The following is a 15,663-nucleotide window of genomic DNA, read 5'->3' on the forward strand; positions in this document are numbered from 1 at the left end:
GAACAGTGAAGAAAAAAATAATTAATTCTTAGCTAGTTATAGAAGAAATACATTAATTACAACTGCATCCTAAATATTCCAAGTTGCAGAAATGGGTGCCTGAGAATATTTACAGAATTATATCAGGATACCAGGGTGACATTGAGACAACTTCTTAATCTTGGTAGACTCAGTTTACTTATCCAGAAAGTGAAGGATTTTGTGAGATCATTTTAGCTTACTTTTAATTCTAACAACTTTCTACTTTTATTTAATTATTATTGGAAGGGAATAAGGAGAGCTTAGAATAAAGAACATTAATAAGGGAAAACTTCCTAGAGATCACCAGATTCTGAAGTTAGAATTCTTACCGTCACAAGCTGAGAGATAGTCACCTGAATTTTGCAAATTTTCAAGATCTTTGTTTCCAAATTACCTGCTTTTAAGCTCAAAACAGATCGAACACTAGGTATTTGCACCAGCAAGCATTCTCTAGTTGACATTTAGGGCAGGGTTACTAAAGAATTATTGTGAATTTAGCAAAAAGACTAGTTAGCAGTTAGACACAAAATGGAGACATATTTTCTCTTTTTCTTTTCTTCATTTACTCATAGAGCCTTCCAGCTTAACCTTGTATGCCTTAATTTAGCCATACATTGGAAAAACTTGATTGTGGTTCAGGAAGAAGTGCAGATTTCCTATTTACAGTAGAATCAATTGGCTTGGTTAGTGTGTGAAAGGAAGTATTCAAGACAAATGCATGTAAGGTTATTTCCACATGCACTGTTCAAAGGCTTCTTCCAAAATCCTTTTACTTCCTCAGTGCTTAAAATGAACCACAAGTGAGCCTTCTAGTGACCTCTTTTTTCTTTTTTCTTTTTTTGCATTAAGGTCATTAGAAAGCTCAATTGTGGTTTATTTATATATCTGTATGTATATGATTTATGTACATGCATGTATATGTAGATATAGATAGATATTTTGTCATTTTTTTATATACTATCTAGTGCTTGCCTAAAACTTGGATATAAGGAGAGAATTAATTCTGTACTTCTACAGATATAAGGAAAAATTCAATTTTTCCTATCAAGTTTAGCATAAAATTTCAAAAACTTTCAGATGTTTATTCAAACCCATTTAAAATTTCAAAATTTTATACATAAAATTTCAAAAACTTCCAGATGTTTATTCAAACCCATTTAAATCAAAATGTACTAAGAAGCATGTTGTTCTAAGTATACGTTAATAGTCTCTCCTTATCTTCTGATAGAACTGTCCCTAAGTTTGGCTCCTGACTAATCTCTCCCTGAAACTCTTCTTCGTAGGCTTCTGATACAACATATTCCTATTTTTCTCTCCATTTTTCTGACAACTCTAGACTATTTTCCTTCACTTCTAAATAATCAAAACCCTACACTTCGGTCTCTCCTGAGTAGTCTTGTCCTATGCCAACCTTGATTCATTAGCTAATTCACACCCATTTTACCCTAAGAAGGACTATATATAAATCAATCCAGCCCAATTAAACTTGACATTCTTTTCTCTGGGGATTATAAGAAAAAAACAGCAAGAAGAAAATACAATAAGAACTACATTTGCTGATAATTATACTTGGTTTAAGAATAACTATATAAATATAAGGGAAAAAATCAATATTCAAGTGGCTGATATTGTAATTCTAAGACAATAACCTTATTGTATCACTAAACTTAACCTAGTTTCTTAAAAGAGTAAAATATTTTACCTTTGTTGATTACTATTTATATAATCACTCATCAGTCAAGTATGGAGGAAAAATATGTATTATGTTTCTTTTAATTCTATGAAATCAATGACTGACAAATTATTAATCAACCTTTGATGATGTATTATTTATGCCATTGGCTATTAGATGCAAAATACTATGAACTAGCTCGTCTGTAACTAGCTTTCCTCATTTGATTTTATTTTCTCTCCTGAATATAAAGAATTTGATCATCATCTTCAACAATAGCAAGAAACATTTTTTGATTAGCTTCCAACAGCAAGGCTGTGTGCTAGAAACTGAAGATGCAAAGATATCGTCCTGCAGAGAGTTTACAGTACACCAGATTTAAAAACTAAATACGTTAAAATATAAGGCTGTATAAAAGTGGCAAATGGATGTTCTTAACAATAATATGGAATAGTGAGGGGAAAATAGCTTCCCTAATACTGGGGCAATCAAAGACAGCATGACAAAGGAGATGGGACTGAATCTGAACCTTACTGCAAAATAAGTAGAATCTAGTTCATAATGAAATAGACAACAATTTATTAGGAAAAAAATGAAGAAAAAGTTTGGGCATTCTGAACAAAAGAAATACACTTAGAGAATAATCGTAGATCATAAGAAAGGTGCTATGAAATCAAAACCAAACAACAGACAAGCAGAGGGAAATGTAAATTCTTACTTCAAAGGAGCTGAGGATATTTATCACTTGTTATGATATTCATATGACCTCACTAGTTTCCAAAACAGCTCTGCTCTTAACATTTGAACAATTTATTGCCTAATTATTTCGTTTGCCCTTTTGAAGAGTCTCTCTGCTGGACACTGTCTGAGAGTGAGAGTATAAAAAAGTGGGCTATTGGAAAGTCATCCTCCTCATTGCATTAAAATCAAAATAACCTTTTATCAAATGTTTTGTGACCATTTAGGATATTGAATTTGTATTTTAATCATGGTGTTCAACAAGAATATAGCCAGTGGGAAGGACTTAATTACAAATGATGTCTTTCTCATCATTGCTGGCAATATCCAGTGATGCTTTAATGAAGTTCTGAGCCGTCAGACAGGAAAGGTCAAATGACTTTCCTTCCCTAGTACCTCAAAGTGCACATAGCTGCACCTTTATCCTAGCAGATGTTCAACCAAGTATAATATTAGCCTGAGGCAAAAATTCCAGGAAACACAAACTCACAGGGAATGAGTTCGCTGGAATTCAGTGGATAATAGATCTGAAAGAGATGAATTAAGATAATCTCAATATGACAGGAGGAATACCATTCTGCAGTGAATTTATTACCCATTAAAGATTCATGATAATTCAGATAGATATTCTTTAAATGTTGAAAAATGTTCTTATGTTTATATAGACACGTGTAAGTTTGTATTAGGTTAAACCAGATGAAATTACCTTTTTGGGTGGGTCAATAATGGTTGAATATTCCATTTTATTTGGTTCAAACTGATAGTTCAAATTGTCTTATTATTAGCAAAAGAATGTAAAGTTACATTTCATAACAGCATTCTTATCTAATTTTCATTCTTAAAAAATACTTTTGTATTATGCTAAACAAGATATTTTCAAAATGTATACACACACACACACACACACACACACACAAACTGTGTGCCAAAAAAATGTATACACATTTTAAGAAAGGAAAAAACTGTATTAAAATTATGCTGACGGTAACCACTTTGAGCACCTCTTGTAATCTCAGAAGTCAAATGTGACTTGTATTCATCTTTTGTCATCAGTATATATTGGATATCACAATTTTAATATAGTTTTTTCCTTTCTTAAAATGTATATACATATTTTTCGCACTCTCTGTATATATTATCCATTATCTCTAAATTTGTGTTTGCTTTTTCAGAACTGGCCTTAGTTTTCAAATTTGATTTTTAGGCTTTGTATCTCTAGCACTAGCCAGCTAATTTAAGACAAAACCTGACATAAATTTTAAGCACATGTCATTTTTAAAATAAATATTGAAGAAAATATTTTTTTTTCTTGAAACTAATAAATGCTGGTCTCCCTTCCTTCTACAAAACAAAAACACCTCAATATGCAATGAAGGACATGAGTATACACATTAATTAATAATAATAATTAGAGGAAATATTCACATACAGAATACTCTTTTGATGTGGTTTTCCTTTGAAAAGATATTTCGTTTTTAATGCATTCTTTTTTACAACTTACACTTTTGTAAATTATTTCAGTTGTGAAAATAGATTAATATTTATTTACTTGATTTTTTTTTACACCAAAGTTGAATATGACTTTTCCCTGATGCATAATGATAACTGGTCAAAGTAGTGTATACCTCTGTACAGCACTATTTAACTGAACATTAATTAACAAAGCACAAAAACTTTTTAAAAGACTCTTAAAGCTAATACCAATATAAATTTTAAATAATTAGTAAACAAAGTGAATCCCCAAAAAGAAATGAAAGTGTATATAATAATTAAATTAAGCCTAAATAACACTTTAAACACACACTATTGACAGCTTAAGCACTTGTGATTAAAAATACTGGGGATCTTTTAACAAAGACTAGTAATTAGGCAACTTGGAAAGAGAGATGGGAAATAATGGATGTGGAAGGATTTACAAGATAACTCTTGTCAGGAACAGCAGAGGTAAGTAGCTGTCATATTTCTGGTAGTCTATCTCAACAGGGATTATACCTGAAATTGAAAAAAAAGAAATTCTAGTGTAATTCACTGTGATCTGACTAAACTGCAAAAACAGGTAGATGGTTTTGTGCGGCTAACAAACATTTTTTTCTGAAGAGAATGCATTGCATTCTCTTAATGAGGTGCTGGAATAAGTATGTGGAGCAGACACATGATAAGGGAACAAGGGCCATCTATGGGCCAGGTTTTTAATCTGGGAGAACATGATCAGGATTTAAAGTATCTTTATATGATTTCATAGCCACACACCACCAGCCTCACCACTTTTATGGAGCTTTAATATAATAACTGTAGGGTATTTGGTTTTAAGTCTGATTCCTTTATGTCCCTTGAAATATATAGCATCCTGAACATTTCCAAGAAATTGCATAAACACTATTTTCATAGTTAAAAAGCAGAGACGTATCTTATTTGTATTGGCAGTTAATATGGGGGCCTACAGTATAACAGCCGTCTCAACAGCCACGAAGTTTAGGACAAAAAATTGCAAAAACTTTAGCAGCCCATGGGGAGAAACAGAAAAAAATGAGAAGAGGCGTCCTGCCCAGATTTGGGGATTACAACAAAGGTGTTGAATTGCCTGTTGGAGGATTCTTTTTTAATTATTTCATTTTGAATATAACTGTCTTCATTTCGTGAGTGTTTGTGGGTATTTGGTTCGTCTTTGGAATAGCATCTTTCCAAGAAGCACGTGTTATATTACCCAAGATTTGAATCGCAAGGGCTAGCCTGGGCACAAGAACCGGTGAAATAGGTCAAGGAAAAGCGGAAAGATTTTTTTTTTTTTTTGAGATCGCTTTCCCGCCCTTCTCCAAAGAGGAAGCCGCCTCCGTGGCTTAGGATTTATCTTTAAGACAATAGCGCCACTCGCCGCCTCCAGAACAGCTGTGACCGAGTGCCCTGTCCGCGCGCCTCCCTGCCCCACCTGTCCCCCTGCCTCACCAGCTCATCTGCCCCACGAGTAACCTGCCCCACCAACGTCCTTGCCTCACTGGTCCGCGTATCTCTCTTGCGCCCACGTCTCATACGCCCCTCCCCTACTAGCTCATCTGCCCACGAGAACCCCGCCCCATCAATCCTCTGCTCCATCAGTCCTCTGGCCCATCAGACTGTCTATCCCACCCGTGCCTCTGCCGGACCAGAACTCCAGCAACAGCGGTTGTGATGAGCCCGCAGTCCGGCCTGCGCTTACCCTAGGCCGGCTGGCGAGAGCCGGGAGCGCGGCCACGAGTCCCTGGACTCCACCCAGCGCCCCGCGCCCACGGTGCCCTGCACACCCCGCCCCCGCTTCTCCCGTCCGCCAGCCAGCGTCTCGCCTCCTCTCTCTGGCTAGGGGCCCCTCGGGCTTGTTTGCTTGTCCTCATCCCCAGGCCAGCCCCGCTCCCTCCTCCAGGCTGCTTCAACAGCCGTTTGCTTCCTGCGGTGTGTTTCTTTTTTCCCCTCCTAGGCTCCATCAAAGGTGGCTCTGTTATTGAAATATGAAGCCATTTCCTCTCCAAAACCCTTGGTTACTCAAGGAGGGAATCAATGGACCTATATAATCTCCCAGGAGTTATAAATAAATATCTATTTGTTCAGGAGGCGTTTTCCCGCGTGTCCCAGCATCTTCCCCAGTGGTTATTTTAGAGTGTGTGTGTGTGTGTGTGTGTGTGTGTGTGTGTGTCCGCGAGCGCCCTGTGCCCATCTGGTTCTAATCCTGGATATGGATCCATAAGCCAACCCCACCCATCCCGTCTGCCCCTCGCATTCTTCACTCTATAAATAAATCCAGGTTTTTTGAGCTCTGTCATCCAGGAGTACAATAGCAGTTGTTTGTTAACGGGGATTCAAACCCAATATCGATACAATAAACAAGAAAATATATTTCTGGTAATTTCAGTGGAAGGGCACCTCCAGTTTAGGAAGCTTTACCTGCTGTTGTCATAGTTGCCTGTCTACCTGGCTACCTTGGATCCACTTTGGGGAGAGGGGGGCAGGAAAGCCAGGACTTCTCCTACCCTTGGATTTTCCCCTCGTTCCCTTTGATTTTTCTTTCCAAGCAGAGACTAAAACACAAAGTGAAAATTCACTGTCCTGGCATGTCTGCCTCACATCGCTGGCCCACAGATCATTCCACAGACCCCTTGCCCATCCCCTCTGGACACACCCAGGAGTGGTGAGGATGCAGGAGGTGTGGTGTGGGTGGGGGCTTGTGGTTGTAGCTGCCCCTTTCCCTGTAAGGGAACTGAGAAGAGGGGAAAGTCATCTAAGAGCTGCTGTTTCACAGGGTCTGGGCACAGAGCTGCCCCTCCCTTCCTCCCTGAAGTTTGCATGAAATGCACGTTAGGCTGTAATTAGGGGATCTGGGAGGAGAACTTTCCTGGTGACGCTTTGCTTTTCTTCTGCTCTTGGTGAGAAAGTGCCTCCTTCTTCCCAGGACCAGGACCTCTGCCATCCAGTGCCACAAAGAGACATTCTGCACACACACACACACACACACACACACACACACACACACACACACATGCGCGCGCGCACAAACACTTGCCGGAGACAAACTTAAGGTGAGGGCAAAGAGCTCTAGCTTCACTTGATCTCCAGGCTCCAACTTCAGCAGGACTGGAGAGCATCTGAACTTCTGGATTTCAGAACAAGGTAAAATGTCCATCAATTTTTTTACACTTTCAGTCAAACCTTGCTGCTTTTAAGATTTCAGAAAGCAATACATATCATGATATATGTATACATGAAAACAAATTTTCTTATTTTCTTTTGAGTTTAACACGACGTCTCAACTTTTTTTAGAATTCATATTGTCAGATAAAATACTGTATTGCCATAAAAAAGCTGTCTAGAATTGGGGCAAGGATTAACTCTAGTATCCTGGCTTTTGCTAATGCTACTATAAATCTGGTAGACGCATGGTTTCCAAGTGGTAGCTTTTCCATTTGTATTTCAAGAGGCATTTTATAGCACCTGAAATGAAAAAAGAATTGTATAAGCTGAAGGAAATGCTGAGGAATGGGACTGTCCATTCCAGATTTGTGAGTTTTGTTTTAGGGAATATATAGGCTTATGTGAAAAAGAAAGTTATTGTAATTATAGATAATACCTGTTTGATTGATCATCTTTGAGATGTTACCAATTTTGGTCCAGGATTCTCCAGTTAACTGTGAAATTAAGATAATAGAATTATGATGCATTTCATATATAAAATCATGTTGGTGGATAATTTTAATGAGCTGAAAAAAATTTGTCTTAAAAAGTTGTTAAGATTACTTTTAAGAGTTGTTTAACGGAATTATTTAAGTGTTGAGACGGTTCACCACCCTAAGCAAATCTGAATTCTCTGGAGCTTAAATGAAGTTGTTTTCTTCCATTGAATATGACTGTTGTGTTCAAAATAAGATGGTTTATTATTTTGAAAATAAGTTATTTTATTTTCATTTATCACTGGAAAAATACACAAAGTGGCCAGTACATTTGGGAATTTTTAGGGTGGAAAGTGTTCCTGTACATGTTCCAGCGTGATGTCATAAAATCAAACATACTGGCTGGCTTCTTGGAAGCTAACTGTTCTTAAGAAATAAAGCCTGTGAATTAATTTCTAAGTGAAATGTAATATTTATTCATTACAAATGTAGTTTCTGGTAACCATTTCTATTTGATTATTTCAGTGTACTAAATTTGCAGTAATTTTATATACACGTCACTGAGTTCAATATTTTAGTGGAATTATAAAATGGGAATATTATTCTACCAAAAATATATCATAGCAGTTCTCTTTGGATAACTTTTAGTGTGCTATTTCTTAATCTTTACATCAGTTTTTAACTTCGGTTCCATCTATTTCACCAATAAAGAAGTTTTTCCTTCCATTCATTAAAATAGGATGTATGCTAAAGGTAGGTTGAGCATTTAAGCTTTAGTCTTTAGTTACTTTGGGGCTATCTGTTCTTAATAATTTAATTGTTTAATGACTTCACATTTTTAATAACCACTTCACAAAATTGGAAACAGCTTAAAAATAGGAAAACTAGATAAGGCCAAGTAATTTTGCTTAAACTTAATTAAATGAACAAGAGAAAACCAACAGCCTCAAGAGACCACTGGCCCCCAGGAAGAATGTATCCAGAGTCCAGTATGCCAAACAGGAGAGTCCATTGGGCCTGAGTTTTCTATGAGAAACAGGAAAAAGAGGAACATCATGTTCTTATAAAGTGAGCCATTTATTGTCAGCAAGACCCTGTCCCTTAGAGGAATGACTGACACTATAATTTAGAAGTACTGAAGAGACTTTCACAGAGAAGAATCAATTCATTATATCCCTAGTAGTTTCACTTCCTTTTCCTTCCTTTGGGAGCAAGTAACACATCCAGGATAAATACATTCAGAGTATGCCGAGTATGAGTAGATGGTCTGCTAAACAGTCCTGCCTTTTAGTATCCTGGGTGTGGAATATTGGTATGTTCTGGGTAGCTGAAGAAGTCTTTGAAAGTTTAGGTAGCACTGCACTTCGCCTTTGTAAAGATGAACAAGAACCATATTCAGAAAATAACTACCTTTTTCAAAAAATACTAGTACTAGTTTTCTTTCCTTTTGCCCCATGCATGTTTTATTTTCCAGATGACATTTTTAAGATAATGGTATTCCACCAATTAAAAGTCCAACGAAATGCAAAGCAAGTTTGAAAATAACTTTTATATCACAGTCTTCCGTTGCCTCTAGTTAATTTTCTCACAGTCTGTAATCATTATTAGTAACCATAGTACTTAATCTGCATTATTTAAGTGTTCTTGATTTGTTATTTGAAGGTAACAAAATGTTGGGGGAAAATGAGGAAGGTTCAAACCTGAATATCCTTAGGATTTTAATCAATTGTGTTTAAGAAGGATTAGAGGAAGCAGCTGGTTAAATAAGTATTAGGTGTAGAGTGGACGTGATGGTATAAATTAATAATGCAGCTCTTTATTTGCACCATGAATTGGAGGGTCTGTAACGGTTCAGTGTGTGAAGCACGGTCCCTGGGTGCCACCTAGTGGATGAGTCAAAGAAAGCTTTCTCACTAGCCACTTCGTAAAAAATTCTGAGACTTCCATTCTGTTGACGTTGAACTCTAACTACATGCCAGATGTTGGGGTAGGTGCTCAGAGTAGAAAATATAGCAAGTGACTTTTATATAATTTAAAAATCAAGGCACCACTTAACAGTTGATTAAGTTCCCGGTAGTTGCATTTAAAATCAGTTTACTCTTTACTGGGTAATTTACCATCAACTTTCTGCCTCCATGTTTAATAGCCATAACTTGTTTCTAATACAGGATTTGTATTTTGAAGAGATTCCATGACTTAGTTCAAAAAAGGGTGGAGAGAGTGAATCTTGAATCACTGATTTTTTTAAAATGGAAATAAATGTCTGTAAAATTTTATTACTGAGTTTAAAAGGGTAAATAATTACTAGCTTAAAATGTTAGCACACAGACACTACCATGTATTATTACATATTCTTTAATTTATTTTCATTAAATATCAAGGGTTCCAAAAAATGTATTTACATGGCTTGTATTCAACTTTTGTTATCGTTATATATTGAGTATTACAATTTTAATACAATTTTTCTCCTTTCTTAAAAATGTATATACATTTTTTGGTACCCTTTCTATAAAAGGATAATAGTAAACATTACTTTTGGGTAGTGAGGTATTTTTCACAAAATATTGCTCTCAGATTCAGTAATTAGCATATAGAACAACTTCCCCTATACCTGTTGTTCCTATGCAGTTTTGAAGCAGGAACATTGCTCCTATTAAATTGACATAATGGAAGAAATCATAGACAAGAACAATTACAAGGAAAGACACTATTGCAAAAAAAAGCATCAGGATATCATAGAAGATTAATCCATCAGAATATTGCACTGAGAGTTTTGAAAAACTTTTCTCCGGGAGATATATAAATTATTGTTCCATCTGGCTCTTTGCAAGATATATGACTTAATGGCAACAGTGTTCACACATCAGCATTAATCAAGACAAGTTCTGAAATTCAGATTGGAAAGTAAAATGCTCGGTCCAGGGAAAAAATGATTAATTTGTTACTTGCTAAACTCTAGAGGTATAATCTACAAATCGAGTTAGGCCTGCCAGTGTGGAATGGAAGTTTCCTATTTAGGGAACTTTAGTTTCTGTATGGCAGTGAGACCTGCATGGTGAAAGAAGGAGAGCAGCTCATTAAGTCCTTTTTCATTAATGCCACAAAATTATAGCCTGAATTGATCAGAGGTGATGGCTGGAAACACTAACAACCGTGTAGAATAAAGCATAGGATCTTAATTTGCATTTCCAATAAGTCATTACCCTCCAGGAGCAATCCATTCTGTTAACAATTTCATCTGATCATCCTTGTGAGTTAGAATGAATCACAGACTCATTCTCGTGAGAGAGCTAGTGAGAGATTGCCTAAAAGTCAGAGGCCCTGGAAGTAGAAATTTAGTCATGGATTGGAAAACTGTTAAAAGAAGTTTTCATGGTTGCAGGTCACTGAATGATACTAGACAAGCACAAGCTTTACGGGAGAGAACCAGCAAGCTCTCTGAAATGGCCTGATGCCACTTGCATATAATGTACGAGCTCCCTGTGATGGAAACTGCAGGAGGCTTGCTGGTACTCAAGAGTTCTTAGCTATGTTCAGATAGAGCCAGGATTTGTTTAAAATATCAAATGTTGCTGGACTATTTTGAGCAGCTATTCATTGTCCTATAGCTTAACAGGGGGTGTGTGTGTGGGGGTGGGAGTGATGCCTGAAATGCCATTACTGCTGGAAGGCCAGGAGGCTTTGCAAAAACAAACACGTGGAGTAAAAATCAGTTAGAAAACTTGTTCAAGTTCAGGGATCTGTTCTCAGTTTTGCAAGGGCAACAGAAATTTCCCCTTTTGCCCAAAGAGAACTCAATTTATTTGATTGGTTACTAAATTCCAATTATATCCCAACTACATTTACTGTATTAAATAAATCCAATTAAGTTAAATACATCCAAATTATTTCTGAGTTTTCTTAAACTTTTCACAAAGTTTTATAGATAATATCTTGGCTCAGTCTCCTCCTATAATATGTAAAATTTTCTCATTTTGACTCTTATTTGGAATTTGGGGATCACCTTATTTCATCATTCATGCATCCATCTGTTCATTCCACAAAAAATTTATTGAACACTTGCTATTTGGCAGTCAATGTACACTATATGCTGGGGCCCTCACTTTATACCATGAAAATTCATTCTAAAAAAAAAATCAGAAAGTCGAAATGGGTGATAATGCATCTGAATTGTTGCAAGATCTTGAGGTACACTGAGTAACAGAAACAACCAAAAAGTTCTAGCCTCATAGTTTTCATATTAAAAGAATTTTGAGCACTCATCTTTAAAATCATTTTTCCTTGTTTGCCATCTCTTAGCTGAGTAGATAAGAGCTTTGTTTCTTGGTTGGGTGGGCACAGATGGTTCTGACACTCCAGAACCCCAGGATGCCTAGGTTTCCAATATCTTGTCTACTTGGATGGACAGGACAAGCAAAAACTCATTTGCACAGTTTGCAACTAAAATTCAGACTGAGTGCAGAATAATTTAGTGCTTACCGTTTGCACGGGACACCATGCTAGGTGTTGCAGCAGAAGAACAGGCTCAAGGAGTTCGCAAGCTAGTGGAGAAGACAGATGGACGCACATCATGAATCACTAGTAAAATTTGCCAAGTAGGTGCAGTTTGCCTTTTTGCCTCCTTGGTGTTTTCCCTTTGTACTTATCCAAACTTTCCAGCCCCCTCTACCTCATAAATTGAGACTCCTGCTCTCCACCCCTCAACCCAGAGGATCTGATACTTCTGTGGTTTATTGATTTCTTGACTGACTGATTACACACAAGTGTGAATGAGTTTCACTCATGCCTTTTATCTCTTTAAGTAAATGTTTTGTTTTCTGTAAAAAGAATTTCAAACATCTGCAGGCCTTGCCATTCTTAACACCAAAGGGTGTAATTAAGCTGATTTAGTCCTCCATGGTCTTCAATCTCTCAGTTATCCCCACTACAATGTGAGGCCACAGGGACTCCCTCAAGGCCTGTTTCCAGAAACCTGATGAACCTTGGGTTCTGTTAACCACTGACTCCTTTTACCTGATCCTGATCAACCTGTCCTTTTGCCCTCTCCCCAGCACTTTCTCCCCTCCCCCACCCCAACCCATGTCTTTGAATCCTTTGAATCCTCCAGTTCACTTAGCCATAACGTATACTTAAGTCCTCTCAGACCTTCATCACCATGCTTGGGTTGCTGCTCCTGAATAGGTAGAGTACCTAAACCCTGTTAAATTCTACTGTTTGAGCCCTTATGCCACCTGAAGTGTCTGGGTCTAGAGGGAAGGAGCAGTGAGAATCCACATATTTGGTCCAAGAACTCCTCTAAGCCATGGATACACACAGGGCAAGCACAGAATTAGCCATCATGTTGAAAATGTGAGTCAAAGCCAACATCTTTTTAAAATATGTGATCATGTATTTAACTGCAATAGGTTTTAGAGAAATTTTGCCATTGATGTGATTCTAGATTCTGGAAAACTAACTGCAGAATAAAACAACAGAGAAAATTTGCTTTGGCTTTATAATAGTAACACTAATCAGTCATTTGTTTAAATTCCTTCCCATTTTATATTTAATTAACAAGTGGCATAATGACAGTCAGGTTTTATGAGCTGTTCCACATTTATGTATGTTCTCCTTGATTCCACTCCATTGATTCCACTACCATAGTTGGGTACTCCTGTGTGATACTGATCTCGTGTTATAAAGATGTTCCCTACTTTTTAAATTGCTAGGCCTGATGGCCCAGATTGAGAAAGTTGGTTTCCTTCCCCTTCTCTCAGTAGCCTAGCAGAGAGGAAATGGCCTGCATTATTCACCTCCCTAGGGGATAGAAATGCAGACATTCAGTAGATGACCTATGAAAGCTACTGTTGTTTCTGTCAGTGCCCAGTAAAGTGCAGAATGTGAGGCCTCAGGGGTCCCCTGCCTTCTCTCCCAAGTGTCTGTATTCCAGATAGCTGAACACCTCCCAAGCCCACGCCATTCCATGACTGGGTCTTTATTTCCTAACCAGTCTTCTTCTTATCTTTTAGTGTTGTTAAATTCATAAACTCTTCCTAGATTTAAATAATGATAATAATTGGTATAAAATTATTAATACCAAAAAAATTAATTGATAATTTCAATAAATCATTAAATTTAGGGAAAGCGAGACTGGAGGCAGGAAAGGAGTTTGGAGAGGCCTTGGAACAGTGTGGGCACCATCTATTAAAAGTGCATTGATTGGATGAGGGAGAGAAGTCAGAGATAGGGTGACTGTTTCAAGAGTGGACAATAACATGAAGAGAGATGCAACTGACTAAAATTGGGAATACAGGGAGAAGAAACGTTTCTGGGAGAAAACAGTGAGTCTAATTTAGGAAGTGCCATTGGGGCAGCCAAGAACCTGAGTTGAATGTTTGTATCCTAAGCACAGGGGAGAACTCATGGCTGGAAATAGAGATTTGGAAGTCTTTGGTATTAAAATGGGAGTTGAAAATCTTATGGAAGAGGGAAGGACATCATCTCAGGGAAGAGCAAAGGGAGAACAGTGGACCAAGAACTGAAACTCAGGGAAAAATTGGTAAGAATGTGTTTGCCATTATTTTTGCATGATTTTAACTTTAATTTTACCAACCGTAAATGTCCACTGAGTTGAATAAGATCAATGTTTTATTATATATCGCAGTCTTAATCCTCTGCTTATAGGAAGTGCCAGCCATGTTTGTTGAATTAAATGAAACTAAAATGTCTTTTCCAAGCCCTGATGCTCTAATGACAGATTTTTATAATGATAACCCTGAACCTGAGTAAGACCCCAAAACGTCTGAATTGTAGTTATTTATTCAGTTTTGTCCAATACTGAGCTAGCTTTAAATATATGTTGTTGCATCTTGCTGCTTAAATATCAGTAATCAATGTGTGGTGTAGATGGTAATTCACCAGAGTACTTGATTAACCTTAGCCCATGTTGTTTAGCTTAACATATAAATGAGTTTGCCACAGAATGCAGCCTAGCTCAAGTCCATTTAGAATTATTTTCCTAGTTCCTTGATCCTGAAGACCCTTAAATCTTAGGTCAGATTTGGAGACCAGAATCCTAGATTACTGTGATTTTCTCAGCAACTTGTGGTTTTTGTTTGTTTGTTTGTTTTTTCCCTAATTCTCCTTCCCACTGCATCCCTCCCCCCAACTGGGATTTCCATATAAAATACAACAAATAATTGAATAATTTTTAGTATAGACATGTTCCAAATATTGCGTGGTACACACTTATGCTAAAGAGATTATTTGTCATTTATCTGAACTTCATATTTAACTGGGTGGCCTGTAATTTTCATTGGCTAAATCTGATAACATTAACCTCCCCACTTGAACTTACTATAACTAGAATATGGCAAACAAAAATTTCTCCATGAAACTTCCGAACACTTTCTTTCTAAAGGTCAAGAAATGAAGTTACTGAATTTACAGTCACTAGTGAGATAAATGTATTTAAAAGATACTTTAAATAAAATTGTCTAGCTATACAATAGTAATCAAGATGAAAATTTATAAAACATTTATAACTACAGTGTTATATATCCTATACACTAATAGCTATCTTAAGAATGCCATAAGTGTATATGAGTGATCATGTTTTTTTAGTCCATCTAAAATATTTTAATGTACATGTTTAAAAATTAAACATTTTTTTTAAATTTTCACCTTTATAGTTTGGTAATAACGGTAAAACAAATATTTTTTAAATGAAAGAGCATACATTCAGAAATATATATATGTATATATACATATATATGCATATATATATATATACATATATATGCATATATATATATATATATAAAATGTACAATGGGTATAAATTCACAAATATACCAACTGAAGAATATCTGTCTGAAAGGGATCTTTCCCTTGTTAATTATATTAGGTTGTAGTCATGCTGCCACCTTGTGATGTTTTGAGGTATGACAATTTAACTCAATCCATTCACATGTTATACCAGACTGACGATTTGGTCAATGTTAAAATCACTTGTCATTTGATTAATATTTTTCATTTGACCACAAAATGTCATATATTTTAATGCCAAGAAAAGGCTCTCAAGTATTTAATGCAAATATTTTCTAGGAGTTGAATACATTG

At 36.5% G+C, this 15,663-nt stretch overlaps 1 protein-coding gene across 1 annotated transcript in view; it reads left to right on the plus strand.

Annotated features, from left to right (window-relative positions):
- The first annotated feature begins 6,834 nt into the window (after positions 1-6,834).
- The window catches only part of HAPLN1 (hyaluronan and proteoglycan link protein 1), a 70,996-nt gene continuing 62,167 nt past the window's right edge, over positions 6,835-15,663 (plus strand). The window contains exon 1 of the mRNA XM_019746357.2: positions 6,835-7,066. The gene's annotated coding sequence lies outside the window, so the exon portion shown is untranslated. The remainder of the gene's footprint in view (positions 7,067-15,663) is intronic.

The sequence above is a fragment of the Rhinolophus sinicus genome, linkage group LG03 (assembly GCF_036562045.2).
Source record: "Rhinolophus sinicus isolate RSC01 linkage group LG03, ASM3656204v1, whole genome shotgun sequence".
Taxonomy (NCBI): Eukaryota; Metazoa; Chordata; class Mammalia; order Chiroptera; family Rhinolophidae; genus Rhinolophus; species Rhinolophus sinicus.